This window comes from Toxorhynchites rutilus, chromosome 3 (genome assembly GCF_029784135.1).
Source record: "Toxorhynchites rutilus septentrionalis strain SRP chromosome 3, ASM2978413v1, whole genome shotgun sequence".
Classification (NCBI taxonomy): Eukaryota; Metazoa; Arthropoda; class Insecta; order Diptera; family Culicidae; genus Toxorhynchites; species Toxorhynchites rutilus.
The window spans coordinates 18,083,287-18,105,498 of record NC_073746.1 but is presented as its reverse complement, the minus strand read 5'-3'; the positions used below and the strand labels follow the sequence as shown (position 1 = coordinate 18,105,498).

At 36.7% G+C, this 22,212-nt stretch overlaps 1 protein-coding gene across 4 annotated transcripts in view; it reads right to left on the bottom strand.

Moving 5' to 3' along the window:
• LOC129776205 (CUGBP Elav-like family member 2) overlaps positions 1–22,212 on the bottom strand; it is an 852,400-nt gene that overhangs the window by 750,260 nt on the left and 79,928 nt on the right. The gene's annotated exons all lie outside the window — the stretch shown is intronic.

Genomic DNA, 22,212 nt, shown 5'->3' with positions numbered 1-22,212 from the left:
ACCTTCCAAAAAAGAGTTTGGGAAATACAGTTCAATGCTTTCTAAAACATTATCCAAAATAATAATAAAACACAAATTGATTTTTTCATAATTTGTTTGCCAGGATCTGATGAGTATGTGAATTTGGCAGTTGTTCTGAGCTCATTGATAGTTGGGGACTTTCCTGATTATTCAATTTTCACCAATTCTTAAATTGTTTCCAGATTGAAAGTACAGTAATTTACAATTAGTTCAAAATTTAGCTAATTGGACGGACATGTAATGCGACTTATTTAGTTGCATTTTTGTAAACATAGAGATCCAAATTATGACCCCATATTGAAAGTCGACACTTTACCACTGTCATCGCAAATGTTCAATTACAGGTTAAAATCGCCTCCAATGCGACACTGAGTGGCGCTTCGGCACGTCGCATTGAATGTAATTTACTGTACAACATGTCACAAAGCTGGATGGGAAGAAATTTTACAACTGTGAAAGCTGTGGCGAGTGACAAATGCAATCGGTAAACAGAAAGGTTTAGCTGAACAAGATGGGGATATCGAGTGATAACAAAACAATAAACTCTTTAGACTTTTTGTGATCCTGAAAAGGACCCTTTTTAGTCTGTATGTGAATCCAACGAGCGAACAAATCGTAATGAATGTATTTTTTTGCCATCGCTCCCTTTTAACGCTCATTCGTTCGTCTCGTTGGACCCGCCCCTTTGGCTGAGTCTGCCGATTTGTCTCTATCCTGTGAGTGTGTACCGCTAGAGTATAAAACACGCGGACCCCAACATCGGCATCGTGGACGTAACAAAGGAGGACAAGTTGGGGGAAAGGCTAAGGGTAACTAGGCCGAACGCAAGGGTAACTAGGCCGAACGGATTGGTGCCGGAGCACCAGTATACCTAACAGCGATTATAGAGTTTCGGCCGTCGGAGTGCTCGAGTTGGCTTGCAAAGCTGCTCACGACAATCAGAAAACCCGCATCAAGAACAGAGCAGCTTCGGTTCGGCGCTCATCAAGGCAACAATTAGTTTCAGTGAGTGGCAAAGTGTTTCTCCGGCACGTCGCATTAAATGTAATTTACTGAACAACATGTCACAAGCTGGATGGGAAGAAATTTTCCAACTGTGAAAGCTATGGCGAGTGGCAAACGCAATAGCTAAACAGGAAGGTTTAACCGAACAAGATGGGAATATCGAATGCTAACAAAAACACAACACCAAAGGTTCTTTTCAGAACCATCAACATATTCATAAAGAATAAACAGTAAACTAATCCATTTTTCAGGTAGATAGGTAGGTATTCACGTAGGAGAAGAAAATAAAACAATATATTTAAAATATATATTTAACAAAAGCTGTCCCCTTTGTATAGTCCTACGTCACTCCGGTTATGTCCCCGACATTACCCACCCGTCTTTTATCATTTAAAATAGTGTTTAAATACTAAAAGTGGAGGACAGTTCCAGAAATCTTTTCGACGTAGTTCCCTATAGACCATATGGTTTGCCTCGTATTCCGAAAAAAGTCCCAGAATGTCGATTTTTGACAAAAACTTTTTTTCGAGATATTAAATATCTGCTAATGTTAAGTTAAGGTTTTCTTCTCTTCTCAGCAAACAAAAATGCTGAATCTGAGAACAAGTAGTGAAATGTAACTAATGAAAGTAAAATAAATAAAGATAAAAAAAGATAACAGTTTCATGAAATTTTAAGACATTAGGCTTTTTTTTTTGACAACCGATTTCTGATATCACGTCAATGCCGTTACAAGGGGAGGAGTGATTTTTCGGTTTTACAAAAACTCGGCTGTGCGACACTGGTAAATGATGTCCGAATGAGTTGAAATTCAGCATACGGATTTTTTTTCGTGAAATACAATATTTTGCCGGAAGTCTCGTTTATTTTTCATACAACCAAACTAGCGTTGGCTGAAAACATTTCATCTTTGGCGGAAATGATGCCATTTCGTGTGCTGGAGGGCCAAATGCGCAAATAATGAGCTGTTTTAAAAGCTTAAAATTGGTTTGAATGTATGCGTGCAGACATATCTTTCTGTTTTCTTTTCTCATTTCATTTGGGATTGTGCCAAAAAAAATGTCCATACTACGCCAATGGGGATCGAACCAAGGCCGGCTGAAGGGCGAAGGCATTTCTCACGACCACGCTATCCATATAGCTGCCAGCGCTGTTATATTGAGGCGTGATAATATTACACCTCATCATAACATGAAGTTGGAAAGTGTTTTTCAAGAGGATAAAGAAGAACATGAGCGAGAATATATCTCTTTCTCTCTGTCTGGGCCGTGTATTTGGCAATCTATACGAAAAGCTTTCATATGCTTTCATTTAAATGTGTCTCCTGTTTCGCTCCCTCATATTGGCACTAGCATATATATTATACAAATGATATACATGTATTCGGGAGTAGAACATTTTTTGTTATTTTTCAGTTCATTTAATGTTATAAATCGGGATGCCATAACTTGTGCTAAAAAAAAACTTTGGGTGTACGTACATTTTTTTCCCATTCCGCTACTTTATAGTATGGGTCAATGGGATCTTGCGGTGTAACAAAGGAGGAGAATCTACGGGCGGAAGAGGAAGACAACTTTTACAGGGATATTTCGTCGATGCACTACACAGCAGATCCCTTGGTCTGAACACAGACGAGCTGACAGGAGCATTAGTGAGGACATGTGACGCAACGATGCCGAGAAAATTTTAGAGGATTCCAACCAAAGTGGAAAGAAAGGAGCGCCATACTTTGTTCCGAACGACCAGTACTGCTTTTGTAACGGTAGATTCGTAGTAGAAAGCCAAACTAATGAAACCAACCCTCTTTTTTTCTGACAATTTGGCAATTTGAAAGACAATTTGGAAGTTAACTCTTAACATTAAAAAAAAGTTTGCTGGTGTTTCGTTTGCCCTGCATTAAGCATGTATTGTGCGTGTTCTTGCCTTCCGCAAGTGTAAAATTAGCAATGGACGGTTTTCCACAGCAGAAGTAGCATCTTTCGCTGATGAAATTACATGTCGAAAAAACGCTTTATTAATATCCATTTTTCGGAAAAAAAAAGTTGTTAACGCAAATAATTATGTATGCTGACTGAATAGTATTGAAACTTAGAGAAAGGTATCAGATTTGTTAGTAAGACATACTAGAACTGTTTACGTCACCATCCAATATTTACTGGCGGTGATATCTCTAATATTTGAGTTCCGTTCCGTATACAGCCATTCCATGCCAAACCAATATAGTGGTTCTCAGATTTTCGTGAAAAGTGGTAGATTTGTTCTTCATCGCAAACAATTAGATCCGTATTTTTTTTTTCGTTAGAGTGACCATTTCCGTTTCACTTTTTTTCCTACAATTCCTTTTTTTAATTCTAATGATCAAATAAAAGTCATCTCGTCTTTTTAGGAAAAAAATATTCAGTCATATAAAATTCAACTTATTTTTTCGTTACTATTGATTGCATTTGTTTTTTTTATAGTTTTCATGGTCTCGGTACCAAGGGCGCTGTATTTTGTTTTATTTTTTTTTTAGAAAGCTGGGGATTTTTTACATATAAACATATCTCATATCTCATATCTCAAAAACAGAGATATGTTCTTTTTATTTTTTAGGTTATGGTTTTTCTAATTTAACCGATAGTTCGGAATATCATTTTTTTTCCTCTATTTCCTATTCTCAAAAATTCATAACTTTTGGGCTACTAGACCGAATTAGATGACCGATATATCAAATTAAAGCCGATGAGCTAGACTTCTTTGGAAAAATATTACATTTGTGAAGAAAATGAATTTTGTTTTCGTGATTTTTGATTGTATTTGTTGACGTAGGACTACGTCTTTGATTTCTATATGGCCCCACTCTACGAAAAATGTAACGTTTATAAGGAGTTTTCAAATGCATATTACGCAGGATCGTTCTTACGATATATGTTATAATATATATCATCAGACGGCACATTTATCCAGCATTTTTTTTCCGCCTGAGATATCAACAGTGAAATAATAAAACAAGTGAGCAATTTAATAAATAAAAGAGGCATGTTTTGCGAGCGGATGCGAAGGTAAATCATGTATTATGCATTCCATCGTTCTATCAAACAAATTCAGTAATCAGATGCACGATTTCATGCATCTCTCAAATTTCATGCAAGATTTCATCAAAGCAACGAGGAAAGTGTCACCCATACAGTGATCGTTCGTCAATTGGGCCGGAAAATCAATACAATTATTGAGTTTTACTCACTAACTGTACTGCAAAACAGCAAAAGCAATACTTAAAATTGAAGATGACATCTGTAATTGATACATAATTCTTTTGCATTCCAGTTTACGTACGCACTGTTATAGATAAGTCCAGTTGATGATAGTCCGGTTAACGAAAGACTTCTGTATAAGACGAGGTGACGAATATATTAAGCGAGTGTCTTCCAGGCTGCGGCAACATGGGCAATTGTACAGTGAAAAATGATATGAGGATGGCAACGATTATCATGCGAGGACTTATTGAGATCGGCATTGAGATCACAAACATTAAACGAAATGAACTCATATTCATAATTCTCAATGACTCAATTCCTTCTATGATAGATTGAGCAGTAGAACCAATACGACTTGATTGTGATAGTCTGCAAACGAACATTATTTCACCGAGGAAACTACTGCTCCCGATGCCTTAGAATAAGACTAGTAATAATAATAAGACAATGGAAAGAAATCACAATACCATAGCTATTCATTAAAAATAAAGCAACTTCATGATTTCATGTGCATTTTACCTCAAAATATCACAAAATTGTAAGTATTTTCAACTTGTTTTTTGTTTCTTCCCCATAAACTTTATATTCAAATTAGATTCAATAACGACATGTATTTTTTTGTTTACCGATCCGCATATACTTCATCTACCATTCCACTCTGTTATGGGTCACACTGATGTTCATTAATCATTTTCAGTTAGACAGTTGAACTTTCTGCCAGAAGCTTATTTTCTTTTTTTGTTCGTTACAAACCGTTTGACGGTTATGAGTACATATAACAAATGGCCCTTTTCAGAGCTACTGTTTGGAGTATCAAAGGAGTTAACCTAACAGATTTTTGAACAATGAAGAGAATTACATTTAAAAAAGAACAACTGTTCTGAACAATCACAGTCCTACGTCAAACTTGCGTTCGTGCCCCTAGGCTACTACTTTTTTTCACATGTTTACATGGTTTTTATATGGGCGCTAAATTTTTTATATTTTTTCTTGACAGCTTTTTACATAACATATCCAAAAATCAGAGATGTGTTCTTTTTCGTTTTCAAGTTATGATTTTTCAAAGTTAACATGTTTTTAGTGTTCGTTCAATATTTCTATACCACTATACTGGATCTATGCAACTAGCATCCAGTTTGCACGCAAAAGCTAGCAAAAGCTTTTACTAAAAACTAGTAAAAACGCTTCAATTTGGCATGTAAGTCATCTAAATCGGTACAGTAGTTCAAAAGTTATGAATTTAAAAAAAAAATCTCTTAGGAAAAATGTGAAAAAAGTGGAACCAAAAAAAATCATCATTGAATTCTGGGTCCTGTGTCTCTGGCTGGACAATACTTAATGAGGAAAACTGCAAAGAAAATTTTCCATCTGATATACTTGCCCTGACACGCCAACCTACATAATCATCTCATTTAACTTCAATCCACCAAAATTGCGAAAATCAAATTTGCCCAGCACGGATATCGCTCTCCATCTACCGCTGCGATATGATCTACCCAAGACGACGTACAATAAACAATAGGTTTATTTTACCTTGATTGAACTTTCCGCTCAGGTGACGTTCGATTGTTTTTCTTCGTTCGGCAAGTCGATCAATATCACGTTTTTGCCGCGTGTCCTTCTTCTGCGACCCTCCAATCGCAGAAGGATGAGGGAAAATTCCCAATAACCGGACGCAAGAAATATGCTTATTTCGGTGGGGCGTCGATCCTCGTCCTCCCCCGAAAATGTAACGATAAAGTTGACGAACAACCAGAGCCCATAGAACGGATGGAACTCGATCTAATCAATAACCGAACAGGAAAAAGATAACATACCAAGCAGGCAACCATCGTCCGGACTGTGGGCAGCAATTTTCCCCCCATTTCCTGCTCTCACTCTCTCATGCACATCACATCCCTGCGGAGAAATCGCCATTTTTCCGAGGTCCCAGCATTGATGACTAGTTTGCGTTTATGATGTGGTCGTTTAAATATTTATCTTGACATTTTCCCCCGTTGCCCAGCCGTGTGTCCGCTTCGCAAGCAAACCAATGGTAAATATTTGATCGAATGACTCGTTTTGCGCTCGGAGTTTCTCCGCCGAGAGATCCGGCGTTGGCTCTAGACAGGTGCGACTGAAGCTTCCTCAATTGTTCAAACATATCTGTCGCGCACGCCAAGGCTGGAGAATATATGAAACGTCTCGCTTTAATAGAACAAGCTTCGTAACCAGGGGAGGGAACGATTGAAACCACAATTTAAATCGCACCATGAAACGACATCCTGTCCCCACTTTTCGCGTCCCCCATTCAGCTGAAGCATATGCAAATAGAGTGCAACGGCAACAAAGAACATTCCCAAAAGCGCCCCGACCCCGCAGAAGGCAAACCCGCAATTTTAGAGCAAGGAATAGTTTTCCTTGGAATTTCTAAAATATTAACATGCGCATAGTTGGCGGCGCGCAGTGAATCCATCATATTTAAATGAATTCCGGTTCCCCTATTGAAGCACAGCCACCCACACACACCCACATTGACAGAACGGGGCCGGATTTTTTTCAAATCCTGCTGAACGCGCGCCCCCATATATGATGCCTGAATGCAGGCGAGATTTGCCCGGGTGCAGGCGAATTTTGTCATTCCAGGACCTCCGACATTCCGGCCACGCAAACGACGGCGGAAACGACACTCGACGAAGGTATGGAAAGGAAACGAACGGGGAAGAAGGAGAAAAAATTCCGCTCTTTGAAGCAGCGCTTTTCAAGAGCAGCACCTAACCGCCGCAACTCGTTTTTCGCACACTTATGTGGAAATATATATACGTATGCTTATGTTGGAGTGGAGAAAAAAAAAAGCAATGAGGGGGTGGGAAATCACGCGAAAGGTTATGGTGTGGCGGGTGTGTGTATGTTTTTCTTTGTTCCTGTTCTTCAGCTGTTGTTGTTTTTGTTGTTACTGCTGCTGCTGGTGGCGAAGATTTTCAGTGCAAACAATGCTGTCGGGAAGTGGTGAGATTGGGATTGTTCACTGTTTTCATTTCCCGTTTGGGGGAGAAGGAAAATACTTGGGATGTGCCTTCCGCTGTTCCATTTTCTTTTTTTTTTTTGTTTGAATTAAATGTGACAGGAAAGGTAACAAAAGGGTTTTTTCCCTTCACTGTTTTGGGGGAAGCTGGCTCTTTGCTTTCACACGGTTTTGTCTATATGGGATGGCGTGCCCTTTGTTATTATACAACCAAGCCCCCTACGTGCCCTTTTGTTTCTTCCGGTGTGTTGAAGAAATGCATTCTTTGCATTATCGAACAAGTCATTTCATTTATTGCATTGAACACTTGTGCCACCCAAAAACAGTAATGTTTTGTTCATATGTTTTACAAATTCACGTTTTGAATCATTCATTATTATGCATTGCCATAATAATCTGAAACTACACGTTTCATTAAAGTCATAGATTCTGTACAGGGCTCCCAAAGACAATGAGATGCCAGTCAGATTTATTGGGTTCGGGAATAAGTTCATAGCGTTTTGGGTAAAAGGTAAGTACCGTTCTGAATCATATTTCGGACACTCTGTAATAATAACTTGAAATGCTTAATGCCCTGATGATATAACTATAAAATTAATATCACAATTGTTTCTTTAGAGTAACCCTAGTTATAATTACAGAGTGTCCGAAATATGATTCCGAACGGTATTCATTCGATAAAACTCTTTCTGCACTACCGACATTCCGGCCACGCAAATTTTTCTAACAACAACTTTTTCGTGTTTTCTATGAAAAATTTACAACTAATCCTAATATTTTTAAAGTAAAGATAACAATATAATGTATTCGTCAAGATCATATTTAAATATGAACATTTGTCGAAGACGTCAACTTTCTATCTTTTATATACTCGACAAAAAATTAGAGGAACAGAGTGCGAAGTCGGAAATTTAAAGTGATTTTTGACATGATGTAACTTCGTGAAAAATCAACGCATATTAATGGGATGCACATAATTTTGAAGTTACAACTTTCAGGTACTAGAATATTTTACGTACATATTTTTACCATGGTGTGTGTAGGTTAGGGTGGCAATGGATGTATGGGGAAAAAATCATCATCGAATTTCACCAACCGACCATGTACAATTTGTTTATTGGCCCAAAAAATGACCTGTGCAAAGTTTCAGCGCGATCGGACATGATTTAGGGGTTCCTCAAAGCACTCAAAATTCTGATTTTTTGTTTCAAATGGGCTAGAAAAAACGGTTGAACGTATCAATATGGAACGTTCACAGATGTTTAGTGGATACACTGGGCTAAAATTTTGCCTGCAAACATTAGAACTTACTGCGATATTTGCAGAATTACAGTGGATTTTGTAAAGCACTATAAAATCCTGATTTGGCACTTTTTTGAAATCGATGCAGAAAATTTAAATAATTTTGTTTTCGTCAACGTAACATTGGGTAGCGAGCTGTTGAATTGAGCAGCGAAAAATTGTGTGAGTCCAGAGTATTCTTGAAAAAACAAAGAAAATTGATTTTTCATTTCTTCCCGATATTGTTGCCCACTATACCTACACACACCAACATAAAAACATGTACGTAAACTATTCTAATTCCTGAAAGTTGTAGCTTCAAAATGATGAGCATCTCATCGGTATGCGTTGATTTTTCACGAAGATATAGCATGTCAAATATTAATTAAAAATTTCCAACTTCGCACTCCGTTCCTCTAACTTTTTTTTGTCGAATGTAGTTCCTGGAATATAAGGCATTTTTATGGATACTCCTAAAAAAAAAGTCCTACTCGAAACACTTTTGTGTGTTAATTCTCGCGTATGACATGTTTTCAAATAGAGAAAAAATTAAAATTCATTTTTCTCGAAAACATGTTATTTTCTAAATTCTGCAAAAAACAGATTTAAATAGTCCATACAATTTCCAGCAAGTCATCCATACATTGAAAGATGAGCACTTTTACATGGAAAAAGTTTTTCGCACAACAAGTTTTTCATGTTTTCTTTGAAAAATTACTATTAGTGTTTAATTCGTAACATTTGTATGTATAAGTCTTTTTTAGGAGCCTTCATTCTAAAATGCCTTATATCCCAGAAACTATAAAAGATAGAAAATTGACTTCTTCGACGATAGTTCATATTTTAATAAGATCTAAAACTTTGTCGAATACACTGTATCGGTATCTTGGCTTTGAACAACATTAAGATTAGTTGTTTCTTGTTAGTTGTGTTGTTTTTTCAAAGAAAACCAGAAAAAAATGTTGTTAGAACAACGTTTTCCCTGTGTAAGTGTCCATTTCTCGATGTATGGACGACTTGTTAGAAATTTGTAAAATAATACGTTTATATATATATATATATATATATATATATATATATATATATATATATATATATATATATATATATATACGTTATATGAATAATACGTAAAAAACGTTTTTGAAAAAATAATTTTTTTTCAACCAAATTTTGTTCTTCATTTTAGTATTTTTTTATTTTTTTTATAATTAAAACAATTTCCTACATTTTCCTACATATACTTTGATCAGAATTTAGTAGGTATTATAGTTTTTGAGTAACATGTTTATGGAAAAAATCTAGAAACATTTTTGTTCTTTTCTGAGGAATAGTCCAGTTCTTTTTTAAATATTTCAAGAATGCAAAGTTGCTTAAATGACCCATATCTTTAAACCCAGAACGTTTCACTGCTACCTCCTAAGACGAGTTGGCATGAAATTCGTCTATATTAAATTGATTATATCTCGAAAACCGTTAGTTCTAGGATAACACGTTGCACATAGTTTTTCATGTTGATTCGCATGTGGATCCTGTTGAGGTTGGAGTTGATCTCGTCCTTCTCCAACGGTAGTCCTACGTTGTGTATTTTTGCTTTCCCTTTACTACACACCGGTAGCAAGGGTTCTCTGGTTCATGTTAATGGTGAGGGCGATTTCTCGCCTGATGATTTTCCAGACAAACTGGAGTGCCATGCCAATTATAATTAATAGGCAGTAACCTGCGATTATCTGGGACGATGATATTCCTTCTGGTGCCGGCGGTGGCACCAGATTTGGTTGTGCTTGTTGCTGTTGCTGAGATATGATAATCTCCTCAGCAGGGGCTTTGAATTTTTTGTTGCCCATTGGAACGGATTAAACACGATGCATGATGTCCGAACTACACTCTAATACTAACTTTATTTTATTCATTTGAATTAACGCGACGACAGGCGGACCCCAATGCTGAGGCACGCAGTCCTACGGTTTACATTGCCTTATCGCAATCTGACACTCTGCTGACTCGGCTCACACGGCGCAAAACTGTGGAAACTGATCCAGCACAGTGGGAGAGTGAATATACTAATTGGACATAACAGATCCTATTTTTTATGTTACTTTTTTCAGATGGTTACGATTTCACAAAGTATTGGAATTTTATAAATTTTCAAATATTCATATCTCCATTTAGATGAATCCGACACGGCACCGCTATACGTCAAACTTTGCTAAAATAGAAGTGATTTGCAATAGAAATATACAAAGTTTTGAGATTCAAAAGTTTTCAATATAAAATTCAATTTTTGAGTAAGATTTTTTAACGATGCATTTAAAATGTTATTTTTCCTAAATAGGTGATTTTACTACAAGTTTGCCAAACATCATATTTTAATCTGACATCTGGATTTTTTGAAAGATAGATCAACGATTTTGAATACGCCCTTTCAAAAAATCCGTCATAATTACAATATTATTCATTCTAATTCTAATTCTAATGTTATCAAGGTTGGGGAAAAAGTTATCCATTATTTTCTCGATAGCTGGCTTTGGTGATCAATATCTCGTGTAATATCGATCATACAATTCCAAATTGAGGCTCGTTGTAAAGGTGACATTTCACACTAAAAAATGCTTTTGCTGTTCTAAGAAAAATCTTTGCTGTTTGTTTGTTCCATTCAGTTGTGAGTTACAGGGTGTTAACAATGATGGACTACAAAGAGAAAATTTGGTACATTTTACACTTTTCCTTTCATGAGGCGAAAATGCAAGCCAGATCGCTGAAATTGTGAATGGTGTTTATGGTGCCGATACTGCAGCAGTAAAATATTAATCAATATTATTTTATAAAAAAAATATTTTTTTTATTTTTTTTCAAATTTTCTTTTTTAATTTTTGTTTAACTTTTATTTAGTGCAATACACTAGATTTCGCTAAATTCGCGATTGACCAGAAACGTCTAACATTGAGCAAAAGAAGAGGCGCTGTGTTGCATCAGTTTAACGTTATTCCACACAATTCCGAGAGCTTGATTGGGATGCTTTAATGCATCCACCATATAGTCCGGACCTGACACCAAACGATTGCCATTTTTTTCTCGCATTGCAAAATTTGCAGAGTGATAAGAAATTGGGATCAAGGGAAGATTGTAAAAACCGATAGCTAGAGTTTTTCGCCAATAAGGACCAAGATTCCTATGATAGAGACATTATGAAGGTACTTTCAGAAAGGCAACAAATTTTCCAATAAAACGGCGCATTTTAGACCCAAATCGGACAATCTAAGGCATTTTAAAAATAGTTTAGAATTTAACCCAAAAATAATGGATTACTTTTTCGTCAACCTAATTTCACAATGAAAATTGTGATTTCAGGTAATTTCCATCGTAAGGACCAAGTTTAAAAAAAAATCGCATTGGAGTTCTCTCTCTCTTCTACCTCTCCTCTTCATTTTTCTTTCTTCTTCTTTCTTCTTCTCTCTCTCTATTTTTTTCTTCTTTTCTATTTTCTCTTTTCTCTTTGTGCCTAACAGAATTCCTCAAATGAAACGGAATGCTGCATATATGTATTCGATTTTTTTAGAATGTTTGCAATGTCGCGAGGAAGAAAACAGAATCTGATACCTGGGCTGCGGTTCATTACCATCACAATCACGCATAATGTGATCGGAGTCACTCCATTCCTATCATGGATAATGGGGTCCGAAAGCCCACTTGTGGAATCCACCTATCCGCTTCGTACATTCGATAGAACGATGGTTTTTTATCATGCCACTCGCAGCCGATTACTTTGCTTCCGATTTTATGGAGAGTGCCAAATGCTGATCTCTTTTGACCAAAGAATGATCAATTGTTTGTTTCCTAACTGGCCATTGCTTTACATTCTGAACACAATCGTTCATATGAACGGAATATCTCACCGTAGAACCAGGATTCAAACAACAATTCAAAATATAGAATTTTTCGAAAATTTTAAATAAAATTTCTTTCTTAAATAAAATTAATTCTTTTGGATTTTTTTTTACTATTTTATTCTCGGACAGTCCTCCCGTTTTAAATTGAAGTTGCATTATTTTTCATAGGGTAAGTGCAATCTGTAGATTTTCTATGATCGTTGCTCAGAAGCTTCCGCTCCTTATTTTGCCAATCTTTTTTGAATTTCAACACTGTTTACTGGTTCCCCATACTTCCGTAATGCCTTTATTGCGAACCTAATAGGTTTTTTTTTCTAATAGAAAGATCTCTCGCAATACCCCATTTCTATACCAATATCTCAAAATTGAGATTGGGGAATGAATCAGAAACTGAACACTGAATATGAAGTCTACAAATCGGATCTAAAACATGAAGTCTGAAATTAAACACAATGCGAAATCGTAATCATTATTTGAAATTTCGGTCTTAATTATAATACCGATATATCTATACTTTGGACTCTGAAATCCGTATGTTTTAATTAGGAATATAAAACTAGGAATTAAAATGGATCTAAGTTTACATTTTTTTTTATCTGTATTATAGTGATTTTCAACTCAATTTGGCTGGTTCGTCACTTTTACTTCCATTTTTGGAAGAATGTCGGGAGTGAGAATTGAACTCGTGACCTTTAGCGTGAGAGGCATGGATGTTACCACTACGCCAGATCGCCTCCACATCTAAGTTTAAAGGCTGGGTCTGGAATTTGGATCGGTACTCTGAACTCTGAATCAGGAAACTGAAACTTGAGTCTGTGCTATGAATTCTGAAGCTAGTCATTGATAATATCCAATAATCTGATATTCGTATATATGCTCTGAATAATATTTGAATAAACATACATTCAGAAAATGTTCCACTTGTGTAATTCCAAATGAAATCGAACTGAAAATGCCGATTTCAAAAACTTGTATTTTTTTTATCCCTTTTGTTTATTTTAGGCTCTTTAGCATTTTAGCTGTAACAGAGCCGAATTATAATCGTGTACATGTCACATGTTTATCATATCTATAATTAGCACATTACACAGTTGCCATTTTTCGGCGTTAGAGTATTCCCTTCTATACCATTGCATAAGGTACTCATTTACACAGTAGCCATTTAGGCGTAAGAGTATTCTTTCTGTTCTTCCATTATCCAGTTGGACCACCGGACAGCGGAGACAGTTGATTGATCAATGTTGAGTTATTTATAGAACAGCAGCTCGATGTGTCTTGCAGAGCAGAGCAGTTGTATGGATGAATCGATCTTATTTCGACCGTGGATCGATCTCCATCGCTGATGATTGTTGCGTGGAGGTGGTTATTCTGTAACAACACAAAGATGGTCAATGAGGGTCCTGAGTTTTGAGCTCACGATTGATCGCTTACTAAGCGAACGCGCAACCAATGTGGCTACGGAGACCCCCAAAAACTTGTATTTTGATTCGAACGAAAGTTTGTATTCCGTGTGGGTTGGAGGAAATATGAGTTTCCACAGTATTTGGAAATTTTTCGACTCTAGTGTAACTTTTGAAAAGGGAGTATTGATAATTTATATCTCAGAAACTATGAGTCCTACCGAAATAGCGTCTTAGAATGAGTTCTTCTTCTTCAATGGCACTAACGTTCCCAGAGGAACTTCGTCGTCTCAACGTAGTATTACTTGCGTCATTTTTATTTGTACTTAGTTGAGATTTCTATGCCAAATAACACGCCTTGAATGCATTCTGAGTGGCAAGCTCTAGAATACGCGTGATCACAGTGCAAGTCGGAGGAAGTTTCTTTGACGAAAAATTCCCCCGACCAGAACGGGAATCGAACCCGAACACCCGGCATGTTAGTTATGACGCTAACCACTCGGCCAAGGGAGCACATAACTTAGAATGAGTTATAGAGTATAATAGTCCAAACGTGAAAAAAATATACACTGAGAAAAAAAAAATTAGTACTATTTTATTTATTTAAAAAAATAAATTGCAATAAATTCAATATATATATATTATTATTTTTTTATTTTCTCATATGAAATAGAAGTCATGTAGATGAATTAAAAAATGGTAAAACTATTTTTGACGTACTTTGTGGAACATCGAATTTTTATGAATTTTCGGAACTTCGAAGTTTTGTATGTTAACAATCATTTTCAGCCACAAATTATGAATCCTGATGTGATTTAAACTAAAAAAGCTCATTATCAATATCCCTCTAAATGCAGTCACTCTCGAGATATCTGTAAAAAAAAACATTTCTAGTTTATTGCCTTTTTATAGAAAATAGGCTCTTTTAAGGGGGTATTCTAGTGTAGAGACACGAATTCCGGACGTTTTTTCGAGCTCCGTAAAAATAAAACAAAGATTTTTTTAGTATCTATTATATCATTATTTGTTCATCTGTCTTCTAGCAATAAAGCATAAATTGAACGGAGAAAAAATATTCAAAACTAGAATAATTAAGAGCTGATGAAGTGAGAGGGTTCAAAAAAAAGTTGTGCCTTCTGGTTATCTGAAACGAAATAATCGGACAGATTCTGAATCAGTGAAGATGCCGTTATCGCATGAAACTCGGACAAGTGAAAAACGTCTCTTCCGACAGAACGGCGGCTGTTTGAAAAACAAAATGCGGTTCAAAACGTTTTTTCTTACATTTTCCGATTTTTTAAAAATAGTAAAATCTAAAACTATCATATTTTAGAGGTTCATGCGATAGAGAGATGCGTGCATATTATATCCATATAAATTCGAGATGAATCGGTTCAGTAGAACTTGAGATATCGTGTACGCCAGTTTGAAAAAAATAGTTTTGAGAAAAACGCGTTTGAAGTTCATAGTTATGACCGTAGCAGGTTAGATACCGCATCACTAAAATGGCTCTAACTTAGTAAATAATAGGATTTTCGATAAGTCGTTTCTAGGGTATATTCTTGAATGCGTAAACTACAGAAATATGAAGATTTTTTTTTGTTTTTTTTCAAATTTCTAGACTAGAATACTGCCTTAATTTGTTTGTCGTGTTATACTTTCATGTCCATGAAATTTTCTGAATTTGCTTATAATTCTCAACAACTTTCCCAAATACATCATTATGGTTAAACTATATGTTTAGGAACTACGTTGAAAAAACATTATCGCTACGTTTTGTAAATTTAAAATTGGAAAAGACAATAAATTAGAAATGTTTTTTAAATATCTCGAAAATGGCTGCATTTATAAGAAGATTGATAAAGAGTTTTTTTTTATTTCAAATCACATCAAGATTCAGAATTTGTGACTAAAAACGATTGTTAACATACAAAAATTCGAAGTTTCGAAAATTCATAAAAAATCGATGATCCAATCGATGTTTGTCAAAAATAGTTTTACCATCTTGAACTCATTTTTTGAATATTCTGACATCTATTATAAAATAAAAAATAAAAAAAATAAAAAAATATATATATTTTAGACATTGCAGTTTATTTTGTTTTAATTAAATAAAAAAGTACTAATTTTTTTCTGTGTATATTTTTTCACGTTTGGACAATAATAATCTATAACTCTTTCTAAGCTACTATTTCGATAGGACTCATGTTTTTGAGATATAAATTATCAATGATTTCGATACGCCCTTTTCAAAATTTACACTTGAGTCAAAAAATTCCCAAATGCTGTGGAAAACTCAAACTTACTTCCTCCAATCAAAACGGAATACAAACTTTCGTTCGAACCAAAAATACTCATGTATTACCATTTGTCGATTTCATTTGGAATTACTCACTTAGGAAACAGAGAAACACTAAACTGTCGAAGACATCCCTGCGTCCAATGTATTATTTATCTCGGGCTCATTCAGGATCAATTTGGCTAGGCTGAAACTTCTTATCTCGAGCTTCTGCTCTGCTTCACTTTGAGAATCATTCTGTCCGCAGCTTTACAATTCTTTCGCAACGATTCTTCACCAATCCCTCTCTAGCCCCCAATTTGTTTATCTTCGCATTCATGCCGTCGGCAAGTTTGTTAGCGGATTAATCCGCTCGGTATGCCGCATCGCTTCTCAAAGCAAACACAGTTCTGCAGAAGTGCTGCGGAGTGCGTGTGAATAGATCGCACTCTGACTGACTGACTCATCCCGCTCCCCGCAGCTTCACGTTTGCTTCACAAACATATTCCGCCACCCACACAAACACTCAGTGAACGCACTCTCGTTTACGAGCCGCGGTGATGATTGCGGAAAGCGCGCGGCACGCGAGCGATTTTCCTCCGCTCGGGAACCAGAGGAACTAATAAATATTTAATCTGTTTTAATTCCGACTTTTTGGAGACATCGCGTCTCTCGCGGCTGCCGAAATTCGTTGAAGCAGCGGAAAATTCGCAAACTGATTAATTCAGTTGACAGAAGTTAGCGGAAGATTCCTCAAAGCTAATTCCACTGAACACAATGCGTCTCCATCGGTTCGAGGAAGTCTCGATTGGTCTCGCGCCATCAGGCTGTTTTACTTCCCACAACATATGCTGCCGTTAACAACATCTGTTCCATCAGCCATTACAAGTTTCATTTTGCGTAATTTTCTGCGGCTCGCGGTTCCATCCATTAACTTTTATTTTCCAGCCCGGAATGGTCCAATGGAGGAGGACTTTTTTCACGGAAACCACTCTCAGCTGACTGTCTAACATATGGTGGTTTTCGGCGGTGATTTATCTTCCCCGCGGTCAGAAGTTGGCGACATTAACGCTTGTTTGGAGCATGTCGCGACAGACGGAAACTGTCAACTGGATACTTTCGAGCTATAGTTCTACTGGCAATTGAAAATGTTCACCATGAAAGTGGTATTAATTTTGCACCTCTGATGATATTCCAAGCAAGTGTTGATTCCTACTTCTCCTCGGCACTTTCCCCAACGATGCACACTCGGAAATGCATATTGCTAATCGAAAGTACGAACACGTCGGAAGCGACCGGGTGTAAATCACAGCCACCTCTCGGTATCTCATCGTTTCATTTTTCCCGCCATTCACTGGCGAAGGATCCTCCCATCGGCATCCCACCCACGCCCACGCACACACGAGATCTTTACTACGTAATTTTTCCTCTCTCCCTCATAGATATTCTTGTTGCACATCTCTTTTACAAGCGGCATTATTTTACGACACAAGTCTGAGCCCCGAGAAAGAGTGTGCACATCTTCATTTTTCTGTCCCAGAAAATGCTCATGTACCATATTTTTTTTCTGCTCATTGCCCGATGTCTTCCCATAGTGGACTCTTGCATTTGCTGCTCTCGAGTAGTTTCTCGTTTCGTTCTTGTTTTTTTTTTTGCTTCTCCAAGCGGCTCACGTTTAAGTAACAGCATTTATCTCGTGTTCTGCAGCGTGGAAGTGATTCACTATCATGACCTCCGTCAACATCGTAACGGGAGCATGATGAGCAAGATTTATGAGCTGTTGGGTGAGATTGTGAGGGGACTCGACCCGTTGTGGGAAGGTTTTTTTTCCTCCTGTTTTACATTACCCACTGTTGTTGAGCGGTTGAGTAAGTCTGCGGCAAAGGTTCCAAACTGTGGTCAATTTTATTTTGTGTGTGAGATTGTGAATGGTTCTATTGAACCTTGATCTCTAAACATATTCTGATACAATTTGCTAGGAAAAAATCTTCACTCCACTGAAAATATAGTCCTACGGTGAATAATCGATATAAAAAAAAAAATGATTTGGTGTCCGTTCCTCACGATTGACCTCAAGAACGGAGCAACGGATTTGAACAGTCAGTATAAGAATTGAAGTGTATCAGCCCGCGTCAGGTGTATATGTCAAAGAGGAAATTATATACTGCGAATATAGATAGCGCACCGAAAAATTATTTTCGGGGAACGTGAGTGTTCGAAATTATTTAAATCAGAAAAGCAGTTGTGAGCGGGACGAAGTTTGCCGGGTCCGTTAGTTTTCATTAAAACAAATTAAAAAAGAGCGTTCAAGATGTGGTGGAAAATTTGCCTCCTCCTGGTTTGTCAAGGTATTCTTCTGAAGTTAACCTCTATTAAGTGCTTTGGCTTTTTTATATGCAAAACAAATCAATTCCTACAATCAAAGAAGAAAAAAAAACCCGTTGTAGGATGAGACATGCATTTTAATAATATTTGGTAGCTGCTGCATTATATACAAGGATTGAGAAAAAAGAAATCGGATGAATTACGTCAAGGTCGATTAAAAGTCGATGTAACGGTTCTTTGATTCTCGCGATTTTACGAAATTTACGAAAATGATCTGCTCTCTCCTTGAGTCATCCCAAGCTAGTGGAATGAAGAATCTAGGAATTTTTGAGCCACGAGAATACACTGTCTCAGTAGCCCATTCCTATGAACAAATTAGTCACCGAAACTTTAACAAATACCATAAAATATCCACCGTATTCACTTGGTATATCTCTGCCTGATTCTTCCACTTTTCAAGACTAAAATTATCACCATAATAAATTTGCCAAACGGCCAACACCGTTCGATCAAATGTTCAGTCGCCGAATTGAGTGTGATATTTCGGTGTGAACTAGGATTGGGCGATCTTTAGAAAAAGATCGGTCTTGTCGAATCGATTTTCCAAACGGTGTAGGGATCGATCCACTGATTAAATCGGTACCGATGAATATCGATCTTTCCCGAATCGATCTTTGAAGAATTAAAAGTTTTTTTTTATTTATCTGCTTATTTTAGATGAATGCCGTCTTTTCTCTAACAGAGAATACAAATTTCATATTTCAATTCAAACATCAAAATATTTTGGTTTGTTTCTCAGCATGAAGGCCACAGCCACCGGACATTCATCTTGTGCAGTCATTTGGTCGTTTTATTCAATAAATTAATTGAAAAAGCATTATTATAAATTCAACAACTACCCAAAACTCAGCTGACAATGATCCCATAAAAGCCAATCGTGCCATACATCTGTCATTTAGTCAATTCTTGATTGTAGCGCCAGTTCTAGAAAACAAATTTTCGCCTGTAATTGATTTAGTGATCCTATGCGCAACTAGTTACAGCTCACCCTCTCAGTAACTACCGCTAGTTCTGTCTCTGTCAACATTTGTACAGAAGTAAATCGTAGAAGAAGCGATCCAAATATTGACATTATGTTTAAAAAAAATGTTAGGTGGCTTTTGGTGAGATAAAAAATCGATGCAAACTGAAAAACAAAACTACAAAAAGATTGAAAGCAGAAAAATCGATTTTCTCGATTTTCTCGAATGAAAAAGATCGATCTTCTAAGAATCGATCCGAGATCGCCCAATCCTAGTGTGAACCGTCTGAAATATTTTCATCTACCAACACAGAATCTGGGTTTTCCAGAAACTTCACAAGCAGATGGAAATGCTTGTGCATCGAATCCTGCTTTGACTCCATTAACAGAGTCAGTATCGCTTCTTATTCAATCCAATATCTTGGTGGAACGCTTGAAGAACTCGGTGATGACGTGAATATGAGCTTCTGATGCATTTTTACATTTTAGTTTCATTTGGCATTTCTTCGCGCTCTTTGATTTCGTAGTTCTCGATAGGAAAACACTTTACAATAAACAAAATTCAAAGTTTAACTGATTTATTGATGCCCGACCAGTGTTCCCAATGGCTGAAGTTCTTCTACAAATACTACACCCGAAATTAATTTTTAGCACACCTCCTGACATCAAGATTTATAACATTAAATTAGCTTAAAAGTAACAAAAAATGTGCTACCATTCCATAGTGGGACAGCATTTGTATAATATATACGCAATAGCATTATGAGAGCAATATGAGAGAGAGAAACAAGAGACACATTGCAAATAAGCACGCATTGACTATTTTCGCTTACTTTGTCACATACACTGCTCCCGTTGCGAAAAGGATATAGTTGACACTTTCCATGTAGGGGAAGGTCCTTTGACCAGTGCGGAAAATATTCACGTACACGATATTCAAAGACGGCGAATTTCAGCCTGCCTTGTATTGACAACCTACTGCCAGGTATGGGCAAAATCGCATAGAAATTCGTTCAACACACTCATTCACAGATAAAACTCACCCCTCTATTCTCCGTTTATGCCTCACTTTATTTGAGTCAGAAAACATTCACCTATCCTCTTCGCATTCTCGATTAGAACGGAAAAATACTGTCTCGATTCCGCTCGTCTATTCTCAGAAATTTTTGCATTCCCTCATTTGCCTCATTTGCTTGAGCCAGAGAGTGTCTCTGTTAAATCATTCGTTTTTCACTCAAATAGCAATCACTGAGCCTCGATCGCGGCAGTAAAATATAGGTAGATAGTTGAAATCGATTTGTTTCCTGTGCACTATTGCAATGACATTTTTTTGTTTCTAGTATGAAACGATCTAAGCCAACGCAAGATACCATATTAACGCAAGTTATTGATGAGCGGGAAGGTGGATTTCATGTGCACTTGAATGCTGACAAGGAAAAGAGTACAAGGGAAAATAAAATCATACATACACGCAGATTCAATCTATTTTGACTCACTTGTTATTTTGTTTCGTGCGATCCTTCCAAAGGAATATTCATTCATTGAATGTTGTTTTCCACTCTGTGGTTTCTTATGTTTTCTATCAGTCCCGAATGAAGATGGTCGGGGAGTGTAAAATGATTCATCGTGCAATCTCACGATTGTGTGCTGCATTCTTTTCGCCATGTTTATTTCAAGCAGATACAAGAGTGATTTATAATCAGGTGTGGAGAAATGAGCGAATGAACTTTTCCATACTTGCCTACTGCTCAAGCGAGAGTCGATAAATATGAAACAACACTCTCAATGAACACCAGTGGAATGAACATCAACACAGCATGCCATGAAGTTCATTTTTCATTAGCATCTTAATTTTTGTCATAATATTCGTAACGTCGAAATTGAAGATCATTGGGTGTTAGCGAAAATCAAAGCATTAAATTCAACGTCGACCAATTGAGAGTAAAACCGTTTAATGGTGAAAAATGATGAATTCTTGTTTTTGGCGACTTCGGCAATGGAGTGTATAGTATAGCTCTTGCTATGTTTTATGAATTTACTCCCGATTGGCCGGAAATGGCATACACCTCCAATTATAAACGACAGACGAGCGGAAAACGAACATTATCTTGTTTTGATTTCCGGTTTGACCTCAACGCTGAACGTCGCTCAACCGCTCAGCATGGCAAAAAGGTCACCGCTCAACGGAAACTAATGTTGCCTTTCCGGATTTCTGGTCCGTGCTTTTTTTCCTAAATATGAAAATCAAACACGTTTTCAATGAAAATTCGCTGCAAGCGATGAAGATTAACGTTCTTAACTTAACGAGACTTAACGTTCGTCATAATCACCTGAAATTATTGATAGTAATTAAAGTGCCTGAATGCAGGCTTCACGAAGTTCGTTCATGCTGTTTTCGTTTAATATACCTGACAAAGTTCACGCGTCTCGACTCTTGTGTTATACTCATTATGACAGATATGGTATTGAGTTTCAACAGAAGAGAATTCATCCGACACTGGGAAAAAGCTAATTTCTTCATTCGTGAATAAATTTTGATAATTTGTGGCACTACCTTTGACATTCACTGTGTACACCTAGCTGTTCACAGTTGAAATTGTAAATAAAAACGAAAAAGTAATCTACAAAGAGCCACTCGATGTAAATTTTCGTCTGCAGAAAAAAAGGTTCTCATTGTTATCAATTAATTTTTGGGGTATTTTTCGTTTCGTACGTGTTTTACCATCACATTTATTCCAGTTTATCGAATCA